Raw genomic sequence first — 26,716 nt, 5'->3', positions numbered from 1 at the left:
ACATCACTGCAGGAGTTCCTCAGAGCAGTGTCCACAATATCCAGGCTTAGGTTGAAACATTCACACCACACAAATGTCAGGTAATTACCATCTTCAATAAGAGAAACCTAACCAACCTAATCAATGCCTTGACATTCAATGGCATTACCACCAGTGAATCAACATCCAAGGTGTCACTGTTGACCAGTGACAGGGGGAACTTATGTTTGGGAGAATTTCCTGCAGCAGTACATGTTCAATTCAGAAGAAAGGGGATATTGTTGGACCTTATTCTTGGGAATGAGGTAGGCCTCAGAAATCTAGTGACACTGAAAGAATATTTGGGGGACATTTATCATCATAACATGAGGTTTAGGACGACGGTGGAAAATAACATTGATCAATCCAGAGTGAGACTAATCAACTGATAGGAAGATGAATTTGATGGGACAAGAACAGAGCTGCAGTGGATAGACTGGAACTAAGGTTTGTCAGGAAAAAAAATGGGCTACTTCCAAAGCGGAGCTGGTTTGGTCATGGTCATATATTCCATTAAATGGAAAATGTAGGTCAAATAAGTCTAATACTCCCTTGCTGATAAATGAGATTTAAAAATTTAGTTAAAAAAGTAAAAGAGTTTATGACAGGCGTCAGGTAATAAATATAATTGAGAACTATGCTAAATACAGGGGTTCAGAAGAGAGTTGAAAAAGCAAATTAAAGAAGCAAAGAGGGATTGTAAGCAAAGAGACTGGCAGCAAACATTAAGTGAAAATCCAAATTTTTTGGTAAGCACATTCGTAGTAAAATTCAGGAAACAAGATGGGACCAAAAAAGAGATTTAATCATGGAGGCAAAAAGCATGGCTAAAAGAACACTTTGCATTTTTCTTTACCTACAAAGGAGAAATGTTGCCCAGGCCATCATGACAGAGGAAGCTAAATTCAGAAGAGCTAGCACAGAAATGTCAAGGGAAAGTATATCGAATGAACTTGTTGGAGTTCTTTGAAAAAATAATAGAGAGGATTAATGAAGGCAATGCAGTTGAAGTAGTAAACATAAACTTCCCAAAGATGTTTGATGTAATGCTGTAAATTGTGAGAAGTGTTTGGGGATAAAAAGCATAGTAGTAATATTGATACAAAATTGGCTGAGTGATATGAACAAGAGGTTAATGGGTATTTTTTGTACTGAAGGAAAGTTTGTCATAAGGTTTCCCACTGGTTGACATTGGAATCCTTGCTTTTCATGATATATAAAAATGATCTAGATTTTGATATGAAGGCTTGATTTCAAGGATTATGGATGACACAAAACTACAAGAATTATAATTTGTGGAGAGGACAGTGCCGAATTTCAAAAAGACACGTTTGTGGAGTGGGTGGACAGATGGCAAATTAAGTTCAATCTAGACAAGTGTGAGGTGATATACTTTGGTCCAAAGAGCATGGATAAAATGAAACTTAGTCTTCTAAAGGGTGTGCAGGACCATTATTCATTAAACGTAGCACAACAAGTGGGGAGAGCTGCTAATAAAGCATTCAATTTTCTAGGCTTCATTAATAGGGGTATAGCGTAGGGAGGTTATGTTATGTTTCTGGTCCACTCTTGACAGTTTGCCTATGTCCAAACAGGTAGAGATCAGCCTAAACTACTGCTGCCAAAATGGGATGGCGCAGTGCAAAGCTGAACATTGGTCAAGGTTATTCTGATAGTCTATCTGCAGTTTCCACATTTAAAAGCCAGTAGATAGTGTGTGACTACAAGGAATGTGGAGTGACTATGGTGGAGAGGTTATTCCTATAATGTTGATTTCTAATGTTATTTCTATACTGTGAGAATTTTGGAATGGAGGAAGGTACATCTGGATTATGCAAAGCAACTGGTGTCTACTAGAAGAGTTAACTCTGTGATTCCTTACCCAGGTACATTACCTGAGTTTAACATTAAAGCTAGTTAATTTTACTTTGCGGTGTGGTGGAGCAGGGAGATAGTTGTGTCATACTGCCAGTAGCTGCCCTTGTGACATGTTTTCACTTTTATCTGCACTGTTGGTTACTGCTGAAAGGCAGGAAGGTGCTGAAAAGTGTAAATTCCAATTTTCTCCAGGAAGCATGCCCAGATTGGTGAAAAAAAAATCCAGAAATATAAAACTTGCATTGTACCTCGCAAAGCAGGGCTAGAAGGTTTTACATCAGAGAAATTATCTGTACTTGTTTTTTGCCCACTGCTCTGATCTACTGACCTGTGAGCAAGAGCAATTGTTGATTATGAGTAAGGTGAGATCTATAATAAATTAGAAGAAAGGATTCAAGAAATTAGTTTACAAAGGTGAACGAAGTACTGGAATCTGACAGGATATGGCCAGGAATCCCGAGAGAAATAAAATGGAACCCAGAAATTATGGAGGTGATTTTAATTTGGCCCAAATAACTGGGCAGGAGCCGTGATTATGTCATCTCATCACTCATGCAATGGCTACTTTACATTACAATTATATGACAGAAACTTTGGCTTTTAAAGCAATGCACTGACTAAACAAGAAGCCGGCCTGCCCCATTGCAGCAGAAAACCACATCATGCTAGTGTGTATTTCTTCAGCAGTGTTAGTCTCAATATAAATGTCATTGGCAACATTTCTTCTTCTGGACAGAGGAGAGCACTCAACCCAGCTGCACAGGCTGACATTTTCTGCTTCCTGGTCTATACAGAATAACTGAATATACACAAGATTCAAGTGTTCAGACCTTTTTAATAGTTACCACCTAACTTTACCTTGAGTATGTCCAGCAGTCTTGAAAGTGCAATATCCTGTAATGTTAATTCCACAGTTCTAACCTCAGCATATTATTCAATAACTATTTGAAATAGTTTAGTAATTAAAAGATGCTTTGTAGACTGGTTTTGAGAGCATTTGCGATCTGTCTCCGGAAATGAGTGGGTCTCTGGGAATGAGGCTTGCAAGTGCACAGAAGACAATCCTTAAACATCAGGTGATAACCAGGTATGCCATAACAACAAAATGGAGAGCATGTTGCTCAGCTTTCAAGAACATAATCTGCATACGCAAAGCAAAATATAAAGTTGGTTGCTGCTGCTACCCCAGAACCTCAACACTAAGACTGAAGAAGGTTACAATGTACCAATTTATAGAGGTTACTCCAAGGACTGAACATTCTCACTCGTGAGTAAATGCCCTTTTGATGTTGCCAGATGTATCCTCTACTGGTGTATAGTGAAGCTGCTCAGCTCCCCTCGTCTCCATAAAGTAACTGAAGGCACATCTTACGGCATATACTAATAGGTGCTAACAGTCATTATCAATGTTTAAAAGAAAGCCCTCACACACACTACTCGTATAAAAATCATCGTTAGCAAGTGAATGTAATGAACATACTGAATGATAAATTCGTGAGCTGGATGCCAAAGGAAAACTATAACACACTAGTCGATAAGTAACTATTATAGGTAATTATGTTGCAGTTTTTATTTTGAATGATTAGAAATGCCTCGCTCACCATTGTATGGTATACCATACCTTACAAATACCTTTCATGTCCTGGATCTGAATCATCTTGCAACACAATGATCATGAATTGTAATGAATTATATTTTCTTCCGAGCAGAACTGTGCCTCAAAAACTATCAAGCACAAACTGCTGTAAGGATATTGAGAGACTAGAGTTGAAAAGCATTATAGTTAAACCACTCATATTCAAAGTAGTAATCCTGAAACAGTAAGCCAAGATACTTTAGTTGTTCAATAGATGTACAAATGTATTTAGAATTGTACAGAGAGACCTAGGGCAGTCTTAGTCATATTACACCAACAGTACTCATGAAAAATCCTACTGAGCAAAAACAGAACTCTGCATATGTTGTAATTATATCTGGTTAGAAATAAGTATAACTTATTAGATAGAAGACACATAAGTTGGAAAAATATTTAAAGATAAAGATCCATGTAGATCAAAGATTCCATTGCCAATAAGAAAAATCAGTACGGTCCACTTTGAAATTAGAATATAACTAAAAGGGGATATGGAGACACTACACGTATGCCGTTAATTAAATAAATTGCCATAAAATGAAAAGTATAAATAATAGTTTAAACACTGAAAAAAAGGCTTGGAAGGAGACATAGAATCATAATACTTGGGTGTGAAAATAAGATGTTAACAACTGCAGATATACAGGAACCATAAAACCTGAAGTGTTCAATTGAAAAGAGGGAACAAGGATTCTATTCACATTAATATCATTAGACACCAGAGTCAAACAACCTTCATGAAGGCAGATTAAAGAAGCACATTATTGTCTAATAAACTTTAAAAGGGTGTTTTTAAGATTGAAAGAATAAGGGAGAGGGAAACAAATTTCTATTTAAGAGTTATAAAAGATCACAAACAAATTGAGTATATAAGAGTTCACAACTTCTTAAAGGAATCTTAACTAAATAATTAGAAAAAAATGTCAATGATACAACATCACATGACAGTGAGAAGAACCGATTTAGATACCAATATTTGCAAAGCAGGAGGGATCCAAATAATATAAAAGTAAAACCCTTTCACTGAAAATTCAGTGATCGAAATCCTCAGAAAATAGTTCCTAATAGATATTTTTCACACTGGGGAAGATAATTTACTCACTCATGGCTTTACGGTAAAACTTTAACTGTAGATGGATATTTATCCTTAGCTGTTATAAGATATTTTATTTTCAGATATTCTTGAATAGTTATAAATCTTATTAAATTGAATTCTATAAGAATTGGCATTAAATCTTTTGATCGTCCTCCTGGACAATAGAGTTACTCTCTCATTAGAGAAAGATGACTGGTAGTGGTTTAACCTGAGGGTCTCCAAGCCTCAGGTGAGGTAAGTGGTTGAGAAGGAGAGTCGTTTATGGTAACCTCAGCTGGTGCAGGAATTGAACTCACGCTATTGGTATCACTCCACATCACAGACCAGCCATTCAAACTAACCGATCCCATATACACTTTAACTGGAATAATGAGAAATTGCATACCTTAAAATATGTGGAATGCTACAGCACAGCCAAGACTTTCGAAAAATATGCAGGTTATTTAGAGGAAAGTAACATTCTCAGGCAGCTTCTTCCCCTGTGGTTATGTAAATCCTCCAGACTCAAGACAAAGTGTTTGTAGCACCGATTAACTTGAACTGCAATGGACAGAGGTTATCGAGAAATACATTGATCGAAATTAGCTCTAAAAGTTAAAAACTATAATTCCCTACAGTTTCGGTTGCTCCTTCACTTTTAATGACCTCGATTTTGTGATCAACAGTGTCATTTTACACAGACTTAATTTTTTTGTAACAACTTGATTTTGCATTGGAACTTTCAAATGATTAGTGAAGTAAAATAATTTGGTAATGCTCTTCAGTGGGCCAAATGTGGCAAATAACTGAAGAATACCACAAAAATATTTAGGCCCAATATTCACCAGAGTAGGGTTTTGGAGGTGAGGGAGAGGAGGTAAAGTTTCCAAAGAGTTTTGGAGTTTTGATTCCATGGCACGCCCACTCCTTTTTAAACTGATTATCCCCCTTGAAGCTAGTTTAAATGCTAGGTTAAGCTGACTATTGAACAGCAAAATTATTGGCCTCAAGGCCACAGTCCAGGAGCAGAGATGTTAACATAAAAAAAACATGCAGATACCGGATTCCTTTAATAATGAAACCAGAAACAGGACTTGAAATGTAAACTCTACCCTTTCTCCATTAATGCTGCCAGACCTGCTGAGTTTCTCCAACACTCTTTGTTTTTGTAGCAGGAATGATTCATTGTTTTAGGATTAGAGATCACAGATGGCTGGGAGTGATTGGAAGGGTTCATTGATCATGAGCTGTCAGTTATCAAGTCATAGAATCAGGCCATTTGGCTCAGAGTCCAACCCAACTCTCTGAACAGCATCTGACATAGACACACCACCCTACTCTAACCCTGTAACTCTGCATTTCCCATGGCTAATCCACCAAGCCTGGACACCATGGGCAATTTAGCATGGCCAATCAGCCTAACCTGCACATCCTTGGACTGCGGGAGGAAACTGGAGCACCCAGCAAATCCATGCAGATACACAGAAAGAATGTGTAAACTCCACACAGGCAATCACCCAACGTTAGAATCAAACCTGGGTCCCATGCACTGTAAGGCATATGTGCTAACTACTGAGCCACTCTGCTGGAAGGTTGATATTGCTGTGAGTTTGGTCATTAAAACAATTATGACAGATGTGTTTCGGAGAAGGTTTTGCAAATCACCATTGGTGGGGTGATGTTTCTCTGTAAAAGCATTGAGCCAGGAAATCTTCCTGCCCCTCCTAACCCACAGGTAGTGCTGCAAATGTACTTAATGAACAAGTCCAGGTCTCTTCTATTTAGCTTTGCTATCACCTAGAAATCTGGCTGACCGTAAAAAAAAGACAATAAAAGTACCAAAATGTGAGGAGCCTTTTTAAAATCTATCAATGGTGTAGTGACTGGAACCAGGTGGACCTCATTGACGACGATGCTCCTGTATGGCCCAGGTTAACAACCCCAATTGAAAAAATCCTTTCCACCTGGTTTGAATCACTACAAACATCAACCCACATTTTCAGAGCAGATTGATCAGCAACCACTTGTCTTGATTTTTGATAAATGTGTTCAACATTGTTATTGTTTCTGTGTTCAGATCTTAATATTGTATCTTCCCACCTGAACCAAAATTACTTATTTTGTGGAGACCAAAATTAGCCTTCAGAGTCAGAATCAGAAATTATAAATTTGAATATTTAATTTAAAGTCAAATTACATACAGAAAGCAAAATAAAGAGAAGAGAAAAATAATAAGATCAAGATAAAAGACAGATCATTTTAGAAAATATATAACTTCACAAACGTTCAAAGTCTCCAATGATTCCAATTTGGAAAAATGAAGATCCACAATTGTAGAAAAAATTATCAGGGCATTAATGTTTGTCTCTCAAAATGAATTACCCATCATAGATAGAACAGTCATAAGCTTTCCTAGCCAAACTTGGTTTCACAACAAACATGGAGAAAGTGAGAACTGCAGATGCTGGAGATCAGAATCGAGAGTGTGGTGCTGGAAAACACAGCAGGTCAGGCAGCGTCCAAGGAGCAGGAGAATTGATGTTTCGGCAAAAACCCTACATCAGGAATGAGGCCTCAAAACATAATTTCTTCTGATCCTTGGTTGCTGCCTGTCCTGCTGTGCTCTTATAGCACCACACTCTCGACTCTTCACAACAAATATGGTTATACTAAGAGCTACTATGTCTGTAGAGAGTAAGATTACAGTCATCAAATTGCACAGCATGGAAACAAACCCTTTGGTCCAACTTGTCCACACTGACCAGAGATCATCAATTAATTTAGTTCTATTTGCCAGCATTTGGCCCATATTCCTCTAAACTCCTTCTATTCATATACCCATCCAGATGCCTTTTAAATGTTGTAATTGTACCAGCCTCCACTACTTCCTGTGACAGCTCATTCCATACACACACCACCCTTTGCGTGAAAAAGTTTCCTCTCATGTTCTTTTTATATCTTTCTCCTCTCACCTTAAACCTATGCCGTCTAGTTTTGGATTCCCCTAATTTGGGAAAAAGACCTTGGCTATTCACTCTATCCATGCTCCTCATGATTTTATAAATATCTATAAGGTCACCCCTCAGCCTCAGATACTCCAGGAAAAATAGCCCCAGCCTATTTAGCTTCTCCATATAGCTCAAGTCCTCCATCCCAGCAAGATCCTTGTAAATCCTTTCCAAACCCTTTCAAGTTTAATAGCTTTCTTCTAGCTGGGAGACTAGAATTGAAAGCAGTATTCCAAAAATGACCTAACCTATGTCCTGTACAGCCACAAAATGATACCCCAACTCCTATATTCAATGCACTGACCAATAAAGGCAAGTGTACCAAATGCCTTCTTGACTACCCTATCTACCTGTGACTCCACCTTCAAGGAACTATGAAACTGTACCCTGAGGCCTCTTTGTTAGTAGTAAAAGGGTAGTAGTAGGTCTCTTTGCAGTAAAATGTTGTCTTCCAAAAAGCGTCAAAGCTCAAGCTACATTGGTTAATAAGATAATTGTACAGTAAATAACACGACAGTTTATATCAGTGTTTGCAGTCATTATTAATCGCACACTGTGACTTGCCTTGAGTTGTATCTAACATAATCTAAATTTTGCATTGCTATCAGCAACACTTTTTAATGCAGTCTACATACTTGCACATGACTTTGCTCCCTGCTAGGAGTATTCACACTGTGTACCTTGGGAATCAAAGACGTAGATTTCATTTGAACAAACAGAAGCTCATGAATTCACAATTAGAATTTCACACTTAGAATTTCTTTTAGTATACAAATATATGCTAGCAATGCCACATTGCAGATTCACTTCTACAGAGTATCTTTTATGTATCATCAGATTAAATAGCAGAAGAAATAATTCAGAAATTCACAACTAAAAATGACAACAACTTGTAGTTAAATAATTTCTTTAAGGTAGAAAATCCTCCAAGAGCTGTATAATGCAATAATGAAGATATATATTAATAATTTATGCAATATAAAAATTCAGAATTATTATTTACCAACCATTTACAGTGCAATCATTTATAGTATCAAACATTGCTATCAGATCATTTGCGGAGTGGACTCGATGGGCCGAATGGCCTTACTTCCGCTCCTATGTCTTATGGTCTTATCTCCACTGGGCTTCACTTCTCTCAGGGGAATAACCTCTGCTTCTTCAGTCTATTCAAGTTAAGGTAATCACTCATCTCTGGCATCATACTTCTTGCCAATCTTCATTAAACTCTTCAAGTCCTTCCCAAAGTACAAAACACAGTATACAGCAGGTGGGAGAAAATGAGGATTGCAGATGCTGGAGATCAGAATCAAAGAGTGTAGTACTGGAAAAGCACAGGCAGTCAGGCAGCATCCAATGAGCAAGAGAATTGACACTTCGGGCATAAGACCTTCATCAGGAATGAGGCTTGTGGGTCAAGGGGGCTGAGAGATAAATGGGGGGGGGGTGTGGGTTTGGGAGGAAGGTAGCTGTGAGTGCAATAGGTAGATGAAGGTGATAGGTTGGAGATGAGGGTGGAGCAGATAGGTGGAAAGGAAGATGGATAGGTAGGTCTGTTCAAGTGGGCAGTGCTGAGTTGGAATGTTGGGACTAGGATAAGGTGGGAGGAGGGGAAATGGGGAACTTGGTGAAATCCAGCTTGTTCCCCCCAGCCTCACCCCCCCTTCCATTTATCTCTCAGCTCCCTTGAACAATAAGCCTCAATCCTGATGAAGGGCTTATGCCTGAAATGTAGAGTCTCCTTCTCCTTGGATGCTGCCCCCCCGACTGTGCTTTTCCAGCCCCAATATCACAGCAAGTGCCAAACTAAGGTTTCATATAGTGTCATGCCTAATACAGGTATTTGAGTTAATTTACGATGGTCACATGTACCAAGTACAGTGAAAAGCTTTGTTTTGTGAGTTGTACAGGCCGATCATAGCAAACAAGGACACACAAATCACAGGGTTCTTAGACGGAATGAGGCATGCAAGATATGGTTGTGCAGGAGGTGCACAAAGCAAGGTCAACATTAGATTTGAAATTAGTCAGGTCCATTCAGCAATCTAATATCAGCTGGAAAGAAGCTGTCCTTGAACCTGTCGGTACATGTGTTCAAGCTTCTGTTTAATGGAAGAGGTTGGAAGAGAGTATAATTGGAGTGGGAGGGGTCTTTGATGATGTTGGCAGTCTTTCTACTGCAAGAAGAACTGTAAGTGGAGTCCATGGATAGGTTTCTGTGATGGTCGAAGCTGTGCACACAACTTTCTGTAGTTTCTTATGGTCTTGGGCAGAGCAGTTGCAATACTAAGCTGTTATGTACCCTGATAGAATACTTTCTTTGGTGTACCTGTAAAAGTTGATGAGGGTCCTTATGGACATGCTGAATTTTCTAAGCCATCTGAGGAAGAAGAGGTGTTGTTGTGTCGTTTTGACTGTCACATCTATTTAGGAGGTCCAGGACAGATTGACAGGAACTTGACAGTCTTGACCAGCTCGCCCTCAGCTCCATTGATGTAGATAAGGGTGTGTCCTCCACCCTTCTTCCTGAAGTCAATTATTGTCTTTTGCTGACAAGAAATGTTGTCATCTTCATAATTAGCAGAATGCTTAAACTCTTATTCGCTGACCGGGAATCAAACCCAAATTATGGACTTAATTATTATAGCCATAAGGCATAAACAGAGATCATAAATTTTCCAGATATTGCAATTATTGACAGTAAGAGTGTGAGAATAAATAAGCCTCTTTAGTTTTTAAACTCACAATAACATGTAGCTGAATATTTGAATTGGGATGCACATTCCAAGAGTAAGAATAGGCATGCCTCTTTCCATAATAGATTGATCACAAGTAGTAAGATATGACGATAATCCTCAACACCGGCACCCTGCAAGGCTGCATTCTCAGTCCCTTACTCTACTCCTTATATACTCATGAATGTGTGGTTAAATTTCACCCTAACTCCATTTACAAGTTCGCTGATGACACCACCATTGTACGCCAGATATCAAACAATGACGAGACAGAATATAAGAAGGAGAGAGTACCTGGTGGCATGATGTAAAGATATCAATCTCTCCCTCAATGTCAGTAAAATGAAAGAGCTGGTCATTGATTTCAGGAAGCAAAATGAGGACACACCCCTGTCTACATCATTGGCACTGAGGTGGAGATGGTCAAGAGCATCAAGTTCCTAGAGTGATGTTCATCAACAATCCATTCTAGTCCATTCAACAATCCAATCCATTCACGTTAATGCGATGGTAAAGAAAGCACAACAATACTCTCATTCTTCAGGAGACTAAAGAAAATTCAGCATGTCCGAATGCATCATGGTTTGGTATGGCAACTGCTCTGCCCAGGACCAAAAGAAACTAGACAGAATTATGAGCATAGCTGAGACCCATCACACAAGCTAACCTTCCATTCATTGACTCTATCTATACTTCTCACTATCTCAGGAAAGCAGCCAACATATTCAAAGACCTCTTCTACCAGTATAATTTCTTCCAACCTCTTCTGTTGGAAGCTTCTTCCACGCTGTTATTAGACTTTTGAATGGACCTCTCAAATTTTAAATTTAATGGTGATCTCTGAGGATCTCTACAAATTTCAAAATTGTGTCCTGTTTCCCTCACATTCCCCTATTGTACACTATTAATGTATATCAAAATCAGTATTACTCCTAGCTCTAAATCCAGGAAATACTGCAATATATCCCTTTCCAAGCTATATAAAAAAAAAGTCATTACAGCTTTGCAGCCCGTATGTCACCTAATGTTCTATGCCTGCTAGCCTCTTTTATTACATGATTTCAGTTTTGCTGATAAGCCTAATATATGGTAATTTTTCAAATGACACTTGAAAGCCCATGTGCATAACAGCAACCACTCTGCCCCCATTCACTCAATATTATTTAATCAAGTTAGTTAAACATGATTTCCTCTTAAATTGGTCCAGGTTCTCCTTTACTAGACTATGCTTGCTGAATGGGATCTATTCTGACTCCGTTGTCAGGCAGATAATAAATCGAGAACTTATTCTAATTTTTGCAACTATACTTGGCTATGCTAGAATTTCCTAAACTTTTTATTGTATAACATACTTTAAAAGTTATCACTGACTGCAATGTAAAGTGAACATTTCCATTTAAAATTTTATGCCATAACTAGACCCCATAGGAGCTGGAGGTCCACCTTTTGGTTTATGGTGTAAGGCAGCATGGTGGCTCAGTGGTTAGCACTACTGCCTCACAGCACCAGGGACCAGGTTCGATTCCAGCCTTGGGTGACTGTCTGTGTGGAGTTTGCACATTCTCCCTGTGTCTGCATGGGTTTGCTCCCACGATCCAAAGATGTGCAGGTTAGATGAATTGGCCGTGCTAAATTGCCCACAGTGTTCAGGGATGTGTGGGTTAGGTGTATTAGTCGGGGATAAATGTAGAGTAATAGGGTAGGGGAATGGGTCTGGGTGGGTTACTCTTCGGAGGGTCAGTATGGACTTGGGCAATGGACTGTTTCCACACTGTAGGGATTCTATGATATCCAGTCATAACATTATACTCAATTAAGCATAGCAATACACATTAGTGGGTGTGACATACAAACGTATTGTGGAGTGTGATATCTTTAGGGGTTTAATTAAGCTAAATGGATATCCAGTATATACAGCAACAAAATTTATCACATCTTGCCAGCCTAGTTTCCAATTGCAAACTTTAAACTGTCACACTTCTACTTTACTTAACATTGTGTTTTACTTGATCAGTTACTTAATTGATCTTATGATTGGTCAAATTTCAGATATTGATCTTCATGTTACACCTGAATGTGTAAAATGCAAGCGATTCATTTGTCACACCTGAGCTGCTTCAGGACAATTCTTTCATGTAATTTGTGTATGTTAACATAGAGAAGGTTGTTAATTAATGTTTAAAAAATGAAATTTAATACTGCTATTGACTGAAGTGATTATCAAATGCAATATAAGGTCCAATGAAATTTTTCTAAGTCACAGTCATAATAATTGTTGTGGTATAACATATTGCAAGGAACCTGGTGGATACCGAACAACGTGTACTTACATAGCATATTTAAAGCAGTGAAGTATCCCAAGGCATTTCACAAGAGCATTAGCAAGCTGCATAAAGCTGCATAAGGAGAAATTAGAACACTTGGCCAAATACTTGATCAAGTAATTCAGCCTTAAGAAGCTTTTTAAAGGAGAGCATTCAGAGTTCAAGATTTAAAATATTTGGGTCTAAGGAAAGGAGATAAAGTCCAGATAAAGAAACAGGAGTGGAAATGGCAACTCACACAGTGAATTGAATCTTACAGTCTTAGAAAATTTTCAAAGGTTAAATTCAAAAGTGGATTCAAACCCACATGTAATGCTTTTCTGCCTGCCTGTGCAAGCTTATTGGAGGCAGCAAAATAACAGCCAGTCTTCCACAGTATTATCCGATTAAGAATGGTAGATGGAATAGGCACTTCTACCAGTTGCCCTGATAAGGGAATCTGCAGCAACATCATTCTGTGTTCCACAGCATAACTGCAGCAAGTGCAAGGTACACAACTATACCTCAAGAGGAATGTACAGATATGGACAAGATATATGAAACTGTGATGAAATCCATTTCTTGGATGTCCAATTGTACTAAGGAAGACAGCAATCACTATAAAATATAACATTGCAAACTCACTTGATTCCAGGGTTATTAGATGATAACATTCACCATTCCCCTGTGTTAGGGAAGATGTTATTATAGGTTTGTCAATAGGTCACTCAGGAAAGTTCAGGGGATACTGGAAAGCAACTCAGTGACACAGTTTAGTTGGACAGAGGTGGAGGTGGATTCAATGGGAGTAGTGCTGATTTTTAGCTGTCCTGCAGGGAAGATATGGCTCTGTGTTGTTACAAACTCAGGAAGAAGTTTCAGAAATTATTAAGCAGGAAGTCCTGGGGAGCAATGAGAGTGGGGGTTGAAAAGCCACAAAAAGTATTTGCTTTCATAGATCTGAGTAATATTAGAACTTTTTAGATTAGATTAGATTAGATTACAGTGTGGAAACAGGCCCTTCGGCCCTTGGGGAAAGCCCAAAGATATATCTTAGAAAAGTGTCGGCAAAATAGTTGGAGTTGTGCTTGTCAATAAGAACTGGAGTGTAGTTTCGGAGTCAAGAGGAGCGTGATCACAGGACAAGAAGGTAAACAACTGGAACAGGAGCAGTTGGTGAGACAATCTATTACAAAGCAGCTCTTAAGAGGAAGTTTCAAGGTCAGATTAGTGAAAGTGAAGAATTGTGATCCCTTATGAAGCTTAATAAAATTTGATGACTTATTGTGTCGATAATGTCCAGGGTGGGGGGGGAGCAACAATTGCTCAGATATCCACTGGATTGGTGTTGATAGCATTTGCTCTTGGGTGCTCAATTTGGGATTTTCAAACCGTCACACATATGTTAGGAAATGCATTGGGTTATTCACCAGGTAATTAGGTTTTGTTATACTGATAATTCTGAATTTAATAGGCAGCTTTTTGGAATTTGTTGGGGTGACTGAGCACTTCTTCAATGAAACTGGAAGGCCAGGAAGGTTTGGATCAGTGATACAGAATGCTGCAGCCCTCGCCAGGTGAAAGGCTCTTGCTCACAGCACTCCTTTTCAGAGAGTACCCCACAAGCAATTATCATCTTCTTAGAAATCACATAAGCTGCATTGGACTATATTCACATTATTCTGCACCTCCTTGCTATTACTCTTCACCATGGCTTGGAAACAACTTAAGCAGCTCTTCCTAACATTTCAAAAGAAACAGCAGCAGCAACATAAACAGCAGCAGCAAGGGCAGGAGCAATATCTTTCTAGCTGTGTGCTTCTCAGCCACAAACTATTTCTGAGTAAGAGGGACGAATATGGAGATCGAGCTCCAAAGACCATGAGCTTTCTCAACATCTTTGAACATTAGTCCCTCAAGAAGCTGGAGAGGTTTTCATGTCAGTCAGTCCATTGCTGATACATGCAACCACCTGAATTTTGACCTCCTTTACAGTGGATTGGCTGGACATGCAGTGCATGTGACTGTCAAGGTGCCTGTCACAGGTTTCTGTCTCTTCCTGATTTGTGTCTCTCTTCCTGGAAGGAGAAAAGGCAGTGAGGTGTGTGTTTAAGACAGCTTGAATGGAAAGGAAGGAAGGGTGACGTTTCTGGCCAGTGACTGTTAGACATGTGTGCAGAGAGCAAAATGGTCAGTGTGAATATTAGCTCTTCAGGAAGGAAATGTGAGGAGATGCCTCCAGTGACGACAGAGTGGAGCTACAAAATAAGCTGTTCTGAGCAGTGATGTGCAGAAGAACGCTAAGAAAGTCAGGAGTATGAGAACTGCCATCTGAAATTGAAATATTATTCAAATTTCCACCTCTTGAGATCCTTAACCATTTTGGTGTGCCATGTGCAGATTCCAAGGACCACAATCCTGCTGCTGATTTCCTCAACTACTTCTATGTACATCTGCTTGACTGGAGATGTAATCTATTTTCTGCCATCCTTGGTAAAAATTACCTTACCACAGCCTTTCAGATCCCACAGCAGAAGAAAAGGAAGAATGAGAAAGCTGGGGAGCAGCATTCCCTGAATGCCTCTCAACTCCTGTGGTTTATGCAGATGAGTTGTTGTAAACCATGCTCAATGCCCCCACAGAAAGCCTTCAGTTGACAGATCCAGCATGTAATCCCACCTGTATTCTCTGACTGGTTAGGGAACCTACAAATGAGCGGCACGGTGGCTCAGTGGTTAGTACTGCTGCCTCACAGCGCAAGGGGCCAGGGTTCGATTCCCACCTCGGACGACTGTCTGAGTAACGTTTGCACATTCTCCCCATATCTGTGTGGGTTTCCTCCCACAATCCAAAGATGTGCAGGTCAGGTGAATTGGCCATGCTAAATTGCCCATAGTGTTAGGTGCATTAGTCAGGGACAAATATAGGTTAGGGGAATGGGTCTGGGTGGGTTACTCTTCAGAGGGTCGGTGTGGACTTATTAGGCTGAAGGGCCTCTTTCCATACTGTAGGGAATCTAATCTAAAAACTGTGCTAAAGCCGTGTTTCTGTTAAGGAACCTTGGTAAAAGTTTTCTGGTGAGTCCCTGATCTGATCATCACTCTGTTATGGTGATAAGGATGCTGTTTATAAAATTGCATTCATGTCATGTTGCTGGCTTTTCACATATGAGAGTGTTAAAGGTATGGGCTGGTTTATCGTGAAAGGAACATCTATCATTAGATTAATAGTGGGATGGTCTCCATTATCATTTCCAGCTTCACCAGACCATCTCTTCTTTCTTTATGTCTTCCATTGAATTGTGTCCCCAATAATTGAATTATTCTTGACTTTCATCTAATCATTTTAGACCTACCATTTTATACTTTCCCTGTCTCCATTTCCCTGTTCCTGTACTAGCTTAAAAACAGTTCAATTCTGTTAACTTGTATTTCTAAAAGGTCATCAACTTGGAACAGTAATCAACTTAAAATATTAATTCTGTTTCTGTCTTCAAGGGTAATCACTGACTTGTTGAGTGGTTTACAAGATTTTCTGTTTATGGCTCACTAGAAATGAGACAAGTTGAACTCCCAGTTGATACTGAAAAGTGATCAAATGGCATTGAAAAACAAAATGAAAAAGACCAAAATACATTGAATAAATGTATGGAAGCAACACCACCTGCAAGTTCCCCTCTAAGCCACAGACCATCCTGACTTGGAACTATAACACTGTTCCTTCACCATCATTGAATCAAAACGCTGGAACTCACTTCTAAACAGTACTTTGTACCTACACCACAAGAACTGCAGGAGGTCAAGAAGGAGGTCCACCTTCCAACTGCCTTGGAATATGAAAAGAAATATCATGAGTCAATGGAGAATGATGCACACAATAATAAAGAATAATTCACAGGATGTGTTTACAAATTCCCAAATTGAGCTTCTTATGAAAGTACCTCCTGAATCATTTATAGTTCATGGAGTTACTTGTATGATATATTATTTGACTATATTGAATGCTGGGGTGACTATATTGAATGACAGACAAACAACATATAGCTAAGTCAATTTGAAAAAATCTTAACATAAACAGCAAAAAAAATACATTCTTTTTCTCAACAATATCCTTTTATGATACTCAATTTTAAAGAAATATTATTCCATCATTAACATTTTAATTTCTTACTTAATCAACTCTTTCCAGTTTTTTGAAACAATTTTAATGCTTCTTTCCAGTTTTGATGGTTAAAATATCTTTTCAGTTCTGACAGGTTGAAAACTTCTATACAGTTTCTTACAGCTTTAAAACTTCACAAACATACCTACAGTTCTAATGGGATAGAAATGTTCCCCTGAACAAACAATCTTATTCTTCTGAACAGAGCTCATAATAAACTATCAGTGTTCCTTATTAACTTCTTCTGAATATTATAAACTCAACAGTGTAAACACTCTGTCAATTAGCATTACAGATATCTAGTTATGTATTTACTAATTATATACTTTCTTCAAAATTGTGTTTCAGTCACTTTGCTACATGACTTTCTGACTGCTTAAAAAAAGTTACTATAATTTCATAGAACTGAAACCAAAATTAACCTGTCTGTATTTCAAAATTCCACATTCTCAAATGACAATAATATTGTACAATATTGTCACAGGATCAAAGGTAGGTAAATGCATTTGAGTTACAGATCAACCCAAGATCTAATTGAAGAGTAGATCAAAGTTAGAGTTGAACATTCATTTTCTTATGTTACTTTCCACGTTTGATGCAATTCTTTCTCCTTAATGTTCATAAATATATAAATAAATATGTTTTGGTTCCCAGAGGGTTAGCAAGTACTTTTAAAGTTGAGCTAGACAAATTCTTAATTGACAAGTGGTTCATATGTTATGGGAGTACACAGGAAAGTACATTTGAGAGCACCATCAGATCAGGCCACAGTTCTATCAAATATTGAAGCAGGCTGGAGAAGCTGAATGACCTATTCCTGGTTTGTAGATTTGCATGCTTTTGGGAGATTATCTGAGTCCTTTGTTTGTTTTACTGTCTGGTAATTTACTTTAAGGTATCTAATAACCATACCTGCCTCAATGGGAGTGAAAAGAAAGAAAAATGGAGTGCACACACATTGGAATCAATAATTAATGGCCAATCATTAAGTGTGCACTCTGAAAGAGTGCAAAGTTAAGCTAAAATTCAAGGAATGTTCCAACCCTATTAAATATCACTCAAATGACAATGAATTCCAGTTGCTTTCTCACTCATGTAGAAAATCATTCCAGTTCATTCTTGCCTACAGCATTGATGCTTATCAGTCTCCAAGGAGCATTGTGAATACACTTTGGCAGGATTGTAATCATGTGCACCTTCTTTCACAACCCATGTATTTAGAAAGCTACAATCTCTATAACAATGAATTATCATCGGCCATCCACTGGCCTGTTCCTCCATTTCTATTTTGGGAGAAGTGTCTTTGGAAAAGGTACTCTGGTTTTCCTGAACTAGGATCTGTATTCAAGATTACAGATGTCAGAAGAAGTCCTTGAGTTTTTATAATCTAGTCCTTAAAGACTAAATAATTCTTTGCACTTATATATTTTCACTTGCTGCTGTTTGTTCCATTCAAATTTTGCGAACCTGTAAATTTAACTTTTTGACACTGTTGCTTCATTGTTAAATGATTTCAAAGAACACCAAGGTGCATTATAGAGTCAGAGTCATGGAAATAAACCCTTTAATCCAACCAGTTCATGCTGATCATAATCCCAAACTAAACGAGTCCCAACATTTTCCTATTCATGTATCTGTCCAAATGTCATTTAAACATTGTAATTGTACCTGCATCCACCACTTTCTCAGGAAGTTCATTCCACAAGTAAACCACTCTCTGTAAAAAAAATTTGCCTCTTATGCCTTTTTTGAATCTCTGTCTTCTCACTTTAAAAATGTGCCTGCTAGTGTTGAAATCCCCCATCCAGGAATAAGACAACTAATATTAACACTATCTGTAACACTCATTATTTCATAACCTTCTGTCAGATCATCTCTCAATCTCCTACGCTCGAGTGAAAAATGTCCCAGCATATCCAACTTTTCTTTATAAATCAAACCTTCCATACACAACAACATTCAGGTAAATCTCTTCTGAACTCAGTCCAGCTTGATAATATCCATCCAACAACTGGGTGACGTATCAGAAACTTGAGATCCATGCAAATTAAAGAACCTTACATTTACCTTTATACGTGACCCCCAAGATTGTGGAGCATGCCTTTTGTTGTTTATAAAATTGGGCATTCTGGCTCCAAATACTGGGATATTGGAATGCACATTAATTCATGAAGTACCACAACAATGGTTAATCTTAGAATTATTCACGTAAATTGAAAGTTCTATTGAAATGTTGGCTTTCAAAACCACCTGCATATTTAATAGAAAAGAATTTTGATTGGATTTATTATTGTCACATGTACCAAGATACAATGGAAAATATTGGTTTTTTTGCTCACCAGACAAATCATACCTTTACCAAAGTACAACAGGGTAATAGAAGAAAGTGAGGACTGCAGATGCTGGACATCAGAGTTGAGAGTGTGGTGCTGGAAAAGCACAGCCGGTCAGGCAGTATCAAAGGAGCAGGGTAACACAGCAGGGTAATAGAACAGAATGCAAAATATTTGTGGGCGGCACGGTGGCACAGTGGTTAGCACTGCTGCCTCACAGCGCCTGAGACCCGGGTTCAATTCCCGCCTCAGGCGACTGACTGTGTGGAGTTTGCACGTTCTCCCCGTGTCTGCGTGGGTTTCCTCCCACAGTCCAAAAGATGTGCAGAGTCAGGTGAATTGGCCATGCTAAATTGCCCGTAGTGTTAGGTAAGGGGTAAATGTAGGGGTATGGGTGGGTTTCGCTTCGGCGGGTCGGTGTGGACTTGTTGGGCCGAAGGGCCTGTTTCCACACTGTAATGTAATGTAATCTAATCTAATCTAATCTAATCTAATCAATAATGTTACAGTTACAGAGAAGGTGCAGAAAAAGATCAACTCTAATATGTGAGAGGCTTATTCATAAGTCTGATAACTATAGGGAAGAATCCATTCTTGAATCTGTTGGTACGTGTTTTCAAACTTTTATATCTTATGTCTGATGGAAAAGGATAGAAGAGAGTATAACTAGGGTGGAAGGAGATTGTATTGACTGCTTTCCCAAGGCAGTAGGTGGAGTCAATGGAAAAAAGGCTGGTTTTTGAGATGGATTGGGCTGCATTCACAATATTCTGTGATTTCTTGCAGTCTCGGGGAGAGTGGTTGCCATACCAAGCTGCGATGCAACCAAGTAGGATGTTTTCTATGATACATCGACAAAAATTGGCACGTCATTGTGGACATGCATAATTTCCTTAGACTTCTGAGGAAGTAGAGACATTGGTGTGCTTTCTTGACTATAGCATAAATGTGCATGGACCAGTATAGATTATTGGTGATATTTACTCCTAAGAACCTGAAACTCTTGACCACCTCCACTTCAGTACCATTGAGGACACAGGGGTGTGTCCTTCTCCACTCCACTTCCTGGAACTGATCATCCACTTCTTAATTTTGCTGACATTGAGGGAGACGTTATTGGTATGGGCAGCACGGTGGCTCAATGGTTAGGACCGCAGCCTCACAGCACCAGGGATCCAGGTTTGAACCCAGCCTCGGGTGACTGTATGGAGTTTGTACATTCTCCCTGTTCTGCATGGGTTTCCTCCCACAGTCCAGAGATGTGCCGGTCATGGATTGGCCATGCTAAATTGCCCATAGTGTTAGGTGCGTCAGTCAGGGTGAAATGGGTCTGGGTGGGTTACTCTTCGGAGGGTTGGTGTGGATTTGTTGGGCTGAAGGGCCTGATTGCACACTGTAGGGAATCAGTCTATACACTATTCAATTAAGCAATCTATCTCTTTTCTGTACTCAGTCATTGTTTAAAATTGGGCCCACTACAGTGGTGTCATCAGCAAATCTGTTAATGGAGTTAGAGCTGAATTTGGCCGTACCGTTGAATGCATAAGGAGTACAGTAAGGAGTTGAGTATTCAGCCTTGCAGGACACTGGTGTTGAGGACTATTGCAGAGGAGCTGTCCTTGCCAATCCTAACTGATTGCAGTCCGCAGGTCAGGAAGTTGAGGATTCAGTTGTTCGGGGAGGGGGAAGGTGGGGTAGCAGAGTCCTAGGCCTTAGAGTTTGGAGATGATTTTTGTTGGAATCATGGTGTTGAAGATGAAGCTAAAGTCAATAAACAGAAATAGGCGGCATGGTGGCTCAGTGGTTAGCATTGCTGCCTCACAGAGCCAGAGGCCGAGGTTTGATTTCACCCTTGGGTGATCATCTGTGTGAAAAATGCACATTCTCCCCAGATCTATGTGGGTTTCCTCCAGGTGCTTTGGTTTCATCCCACTGTTCAAAGATATACAGATTAGGTGATTGGCTATACTAAATTGCACATAGTGTAAAATGTGTAGATTAGGTGAATTAGCGATGATAAAAAAGTATGTAGGGTTACAGGGATAGGGTAGGAGTTTTAGTCTGTATGGGATGCTCTTTGGAGGGTCAGTGTGAACATGATGGGCCAAATGGCCTGCTTCCACACTGTAGGCATTCAATGATTCTATACTCCTTGTTATCTAGATGTTCCAAGGATGAATGTAAGACCAGGGAGATGGCATCTGCTGAGGAGAACTACCTCCACTCTTTGGTAAGTAACACCTGGCTACTTTCTAAATAATGCTCAGATACATATAAAATTGTGAGAATGTTCTAAATTCAGGAAAAAAACAAAAATAAGCAACAAAGACTGAATTATCAAATTTTCCAAGCTATAAGTAGCAGGACTTTAAAAACAATTAGGAGATGGAAGAAATTGAGTACATTGTAGCTGAGGGCATGCATAACAAATGGATATGTGCCAGAAATTAATCATAGCAGCTACTGGAAGCCTGACAGGCTTGAAGAATTCATGCCAAACCACCATCCAGAAAATCTCAAAAGGCTAACACATGCTTTACCTATTTTAGCAGGTCACTTTGTAAAACTGATTCCCTAGTTCATTGCCTTGAGAAAGCAACAATACATCAAGACTTTGAGAGAGGGAAATTGGGAGCTCAGTACCAGCTCCAACTTCTGTCAAGACTGTGATTCTACAATTTTCGATCGTGACCACAGAAAGTCTCTTCTGCTAATTCATGAGCGTTTTCTTTTCTGATGTCCCAAAGTGGAAGCAAAAGTATTGAAAGGAACATTGCAGACTGAGATTTATGCTCGAAACATCGATTTTTCTGACTCCTCAGATGCTGCCTGACCGGCTGTACTTTTCCAGTATCACACTCTTGACTCTGATCTCCAGCATCTGCAGTCCTCACTTTCTCCTGTACAGATTAGAAGTCAGTGGAAGCTTCCAGAAAAAGACAAATCAACATCAAGGGTCTGGCTAGCCAAAGAAGATTTATCTTGACATCAGAATTGCAAGTGTGCTGACTTTCCAGTTACTTCTGCCTCTGCCAATAATCTATTTTCTCTATTTATTTGCCAGCATGTATGTGGAAGGGGGGAGTTTGTAAGGGATTAGGCTTTTAGTTAGTTGCACGATATGTGAATGGTTTATTTCCATTTACCTGTAGCTATAGTCTAATAACTTTATAATAAACAATAATGCCTGTTCAGTCCAGAAACGCGGTCTGTACTTCCTATCAACTTTGGTCTGAAAGCCTGGTAAATTTGGGTCCTGTATGTACCTTTAAAAAAAACTTCAACATTTGGCACAACACTGGGAATAGCAGGCTCAATTTATGGGACATTACCCCAGTGGGTCAGAACACAGGTCATGCTGCTGTCCTCTAGAGAAAATTCACTGGAGTCAAATCACAACAAGGTTAATCACACCTACTGTATTTATCAGAAAGTTAATTTCACCAGCCATTCAAATGTGCTTGAGAGATGCAATTGGTTCCATTTGTGCCTCCACATTCTTGCCTTTTGTTACTACATCTCCTGCACATCCCTCTTTCTCATTCAATGTCAGGTTTCTGTAAGTATCATTTTCAATGTTATTCTTTCCTCCTCTTTTCATCAGTTATAATACCTCCCTTTACTGTGTCATAATACACAACAAAATAAAAACAGTCCAAGGCTTCCCTTTATCTTGCACCACTGTTGTTCACAGCAAATCTCACTTTACTGCTGCCAAAGTGAGGTGACTCAGGATGCTAAGAATCACCTTTAAAAAGTGATCTTTCCAAAGTGTCTCCTGAGTTATCAGTCACCAACCACAAATAGAAATATTATTATTGGCAATAGTACCATTCTTCTTGGCAAAGAATGTACCACTTGCCTGGGCATGCGATATGCTGAATATTCTACCTCAACCCTGTACAATCATTGGAAAACGTTAAACAGTCAGAACTCAAGCAACAGATCAGGACTGCCAATTTGATTTGATTTGTTGTAGTCACATTTACCTACATTCAGTAGAAATCTTAGTTTTGCGAGCAGTACGGGCAAATAACGACCCACAGATCATTGGGTGCTTAGACAGAGTGAAGCAGACAAGGTTACAACTGCACAGGACGTGCGTAATGCAAAATCATCATTAGCAAGATCAATATTAATTGAAGTTAGAAAGTCCATTCAGCAATCTAATAACGGCAGGGAAGAAGCTGTTCTTGAACCTGTTGGTGCGTGTGTTACAAGTTTCTGTATTTTCTGCTTGATGGAAGAGAGCATTATCAGGGTGGGAGGGCTCTTTGATGATGTAGCAGCCTTTCTGTGGCAATGAGATGTGTAAATAGAATCCATGGGTGGGAGGTTGGCTTCTGTGATGGTCTGGGTGGTGCACATAACTTTCTGTAGTTTCATTCTGGGCAGAGCAGTTGCTGCATCAGGCCGTAATGCACCTTTATAGAATGCTTTATATGGTGCATCTGTAAAATTCGGTAAGGGTCCTTATTGACATGCTGAATTTCCTAAGCTGCCTGCAGAAGAAGAGGCATTGTAATGCCTTGACCATTGCATCTACATGGTAAGTCTAGGACAGATTGTCAGTTATCGTCACTCTTAGGAACTTGACGTTCTCGACACTCTCCACCTCAGCTCCATTGATGTAGGTTGAAGTCAATGATTAGTTCTTTTGTTTTGCTGACATTGAGAGTTTGTTATCATTGCACCACAACACCAAGCCATCTCCTTCCTTTACTCTGACTCATCATTGTTTGATATCCATCCTCCCACGGTAGTGTCGTAAGCGAACTTGAAGATTGTGTTCATTTGGAATTTGTCATGAGTGTACAGAGAGTGCCTGCCACTTCCCTCCAAGATTGTACTTATAGTATTGTTTATTTATTATTGCTAGTGTTTGACATGGGTAGAGGAAGAATTACACAACTCCAGGTTGTTCAGAACCACTTGTAATTCAGGTGGTCGGAGATTGAGAGTTAACAGTTAAGTGTTGCAAGTTTCACAGCTTTAAAGTCTGCAAAGGATTTTATGTCTTCTTTTGAATGAAAGAATTGGTATGGGACACTGTAGGTTTCTTCTCTGATCATGAGCTCATTCTTAACAGCATTCATTAGTTGCTTTCCCCATTGCTGTGATAACTCTGCTAATGACATTGGTATATCTAGAATACAATGTGCTAAAAAACAAATGGCAAATATGGGAAGCGATGATGAGAGAAAATTGTGAAGCAAAATACAGCAAAGAAGAATCTTTACCAGAAATGTGTCCAGTCTAAGTTAACATACTTTATGTTTACTAAACGTTAAGAATCTGAATGACCCTACATTGATTGGTTTAACTGTTTATTTATGAAGCTTCCTCTGGTGACTAGACATAATCCACATAAAGTGATGAAAATATTGCAAATCAAGTCGACTGGTCATGAGATAGTATCATCTGCTGCACTTTAATTGAGATTCAAAAAGATCAATCTGTGAGAAACAGGTTCTGCCCCAAGTCTGCACCTAAAGTGTTTAAGAGAGGTTGTGGGCTGTTTTTGTTTTTGGCATCAGCTGCTGAACATCATGGTGGCATGTGCCAGCCCACAAATGATGTCACAATTTTCCTCTGCATCAGCATGTGTATTCAAGAATTCATGTTTAGGGCCTTTTATGTCATGCTTGCATACATTTCTTTGAGCATCTCATTGATCAGATTTCTCTGCCTAACTCACTACATGGAAAATTCTGAGATATGCGAACACCTTCAATCCCTCAAACACACCTGCACAAGCAAAGTCACGTCTGTTTGATGAGTGACGACTTTTGGAAGCTTCACCTTTTGAGTTGTAGATTTGACCTTGCATGAAATGTCCAGAAGATATCACAATCAGCAAAGATGAAAGTGTCATTTCTCAACAGCAGTAAATAGTCAATGTTTCCTGCCAGAAAATTGGCTGAGAACACAGGTCTCAGAAACTAAGAGTCAGTCAGAAATCACATGACACCAAGTTAAAGCACAACAGGTTTATGTGAAATTACAAGCTTTCGAAGCACTGCTCCTTCATCAGGTGAAGTGCTCAACACCCCCACTTCAAAAGCAGGAGTCAGCCAATAGTAGTAGCTGCTTTTCCAATACACGTTGTGTTCTGCATTAAGAAACAAATTGTTTATAACCATGGATTCAAGGTAACAAAATGTGTTAACCACTTTTGTTATTTCATGTGGTGAGAAGTGGAACTCTGTTCCATGACCATAGTTTACCAGATGCTTATACTCAAGGAGAAACGTAAAGAAAATCCCTGGGTCTTTGTGGTTAATTGCTTCACTTGAGGTTAAGTACACACAAATGGAGGACATGGATTCGTTTTTGTTTTGATAGTTTATAAGGAGACAAATACTGGCAGCAATAGATAGGAGTCAGGAGGTATATATAGGACCATTTTATTCTGTGAACAAATCTGTCCTGAGCAAAGATTGGATCTAACTGGCGTCAGGATTATAATGTTTGAGTTTCCATGTGAGTGACCGATGCAGCTGAGAGGAGTTTGTTAAAGGCATGTCAAATGTTTTCGTATGGATAGACTGAACAGTCTGTTGCCTGACCTAACATGCAGGTATGAGCTGAAAATGTGTTGCTGGAAAAGCGCAGCAGGTCAGGCAGCATCTAAGGAACAGGAGAATCGACGTTTCGGGCATAAGCCCTCCTGAAAAGGGCTTATGCCCGAAACGTCGATTCTCCTGTTCCTTGGATGCTGCCTGACCTGCTGCGCTTTTCCAGCAACACATTTTCAGCTCTGATCTCTAGCATCTGCAGTCCTCACTTTCTCCTCTAACATGCAGGTAAACTACTTCCAGATCTGCAAGTAAGTCAAAAGTCAGGAACATGGAGAAGAAAATATCAAACAACCTGGGGGTTTGAACATAACCTTATTTTACTCCATTCCCCAAACTGTACAATATTCTGTATGTTGACATGACTGGACACTATTGTGAGCTGCACTCCCATGAAAAGGCTATTTTGTAGTCTTCAGTTGACATTCTTTCCATTTCTGTGCTGGACTCTATCACTATGACTCTACTATTGACTTAAAAGAAGAACACTCATCACTTGAGTTCAAAAACCCATCGATTACTAAGCAAGCAGAAGAGTACGCAGCTGGGATGGAATATCAGCCAAACTGCTTAAGCAAATACAGTCCCATCTACTACAACACCTGTATGTTCTCCTTCTTTGGTGGAAGGTAATGAATTAGTGATTTTATTATCGTGTGTGTTACAATGAGAAAAACAGTAAAATACAGTGAAAAGCTTTTCCACTAGTCTCATTTTGAACAGTTTTAAAGAATAAGAAAAAGATATAGTTTAAACAGAGCCTATCAGCATTGAGCCAGCTCATTATTATCAACGCCTGCACCCCCAACCATCTTCCACCGCCTTGCCATTATCTGTACCAGGCTCAACCAATGTTGAAATCACCACTCTTCAGGTGCCATAGACCAAGTTTTCTCTGCTACAGCTTCACCATCGCCTGCATTGGACCCACCAACGTCAGAGTTGCATCTGTTGCCACTGGGACCATTGGTCAATGCCACTGTGATTCTGTTCC

General features: G+C 39.3%; 1 protein-coding gene across 1 annotated transcript in view; it reads right to left on the bottom strand.

Moving 5' to 3' along the window:
- The window catches only part of xkr6a (XK, Kell blood group complex subunit-related family, member 6a), a 517,053-nt gene that overhangs the window by 252,059 nt on the left and 238,278 nt on the right, over window positions 1-26,716 (bottom strand). The window lies entirely within an intron of this gene.

The sequence above is a fragment of the Chiloscyllium plagiosum genome, chromosome 3 (genome assembly GCF_004010195.1).
Source record: "Chiloscyllium plagiosum isolate BGI_BamShark_2017 chromosome 3, ASM401019v2, whole genome shotgun sequence".
NCBI lineage: Eukaryota > Metazoa > Chordata > Chondrichthyes > Orectolobiformes > Hemiscylliidae > Chiloscyllium > Chiloscyllium plagiosum.
Note: the sequence above shows the minus strand (reverse complement) of the source record. Positions and strands in the feature narration are given on the sequence as shown.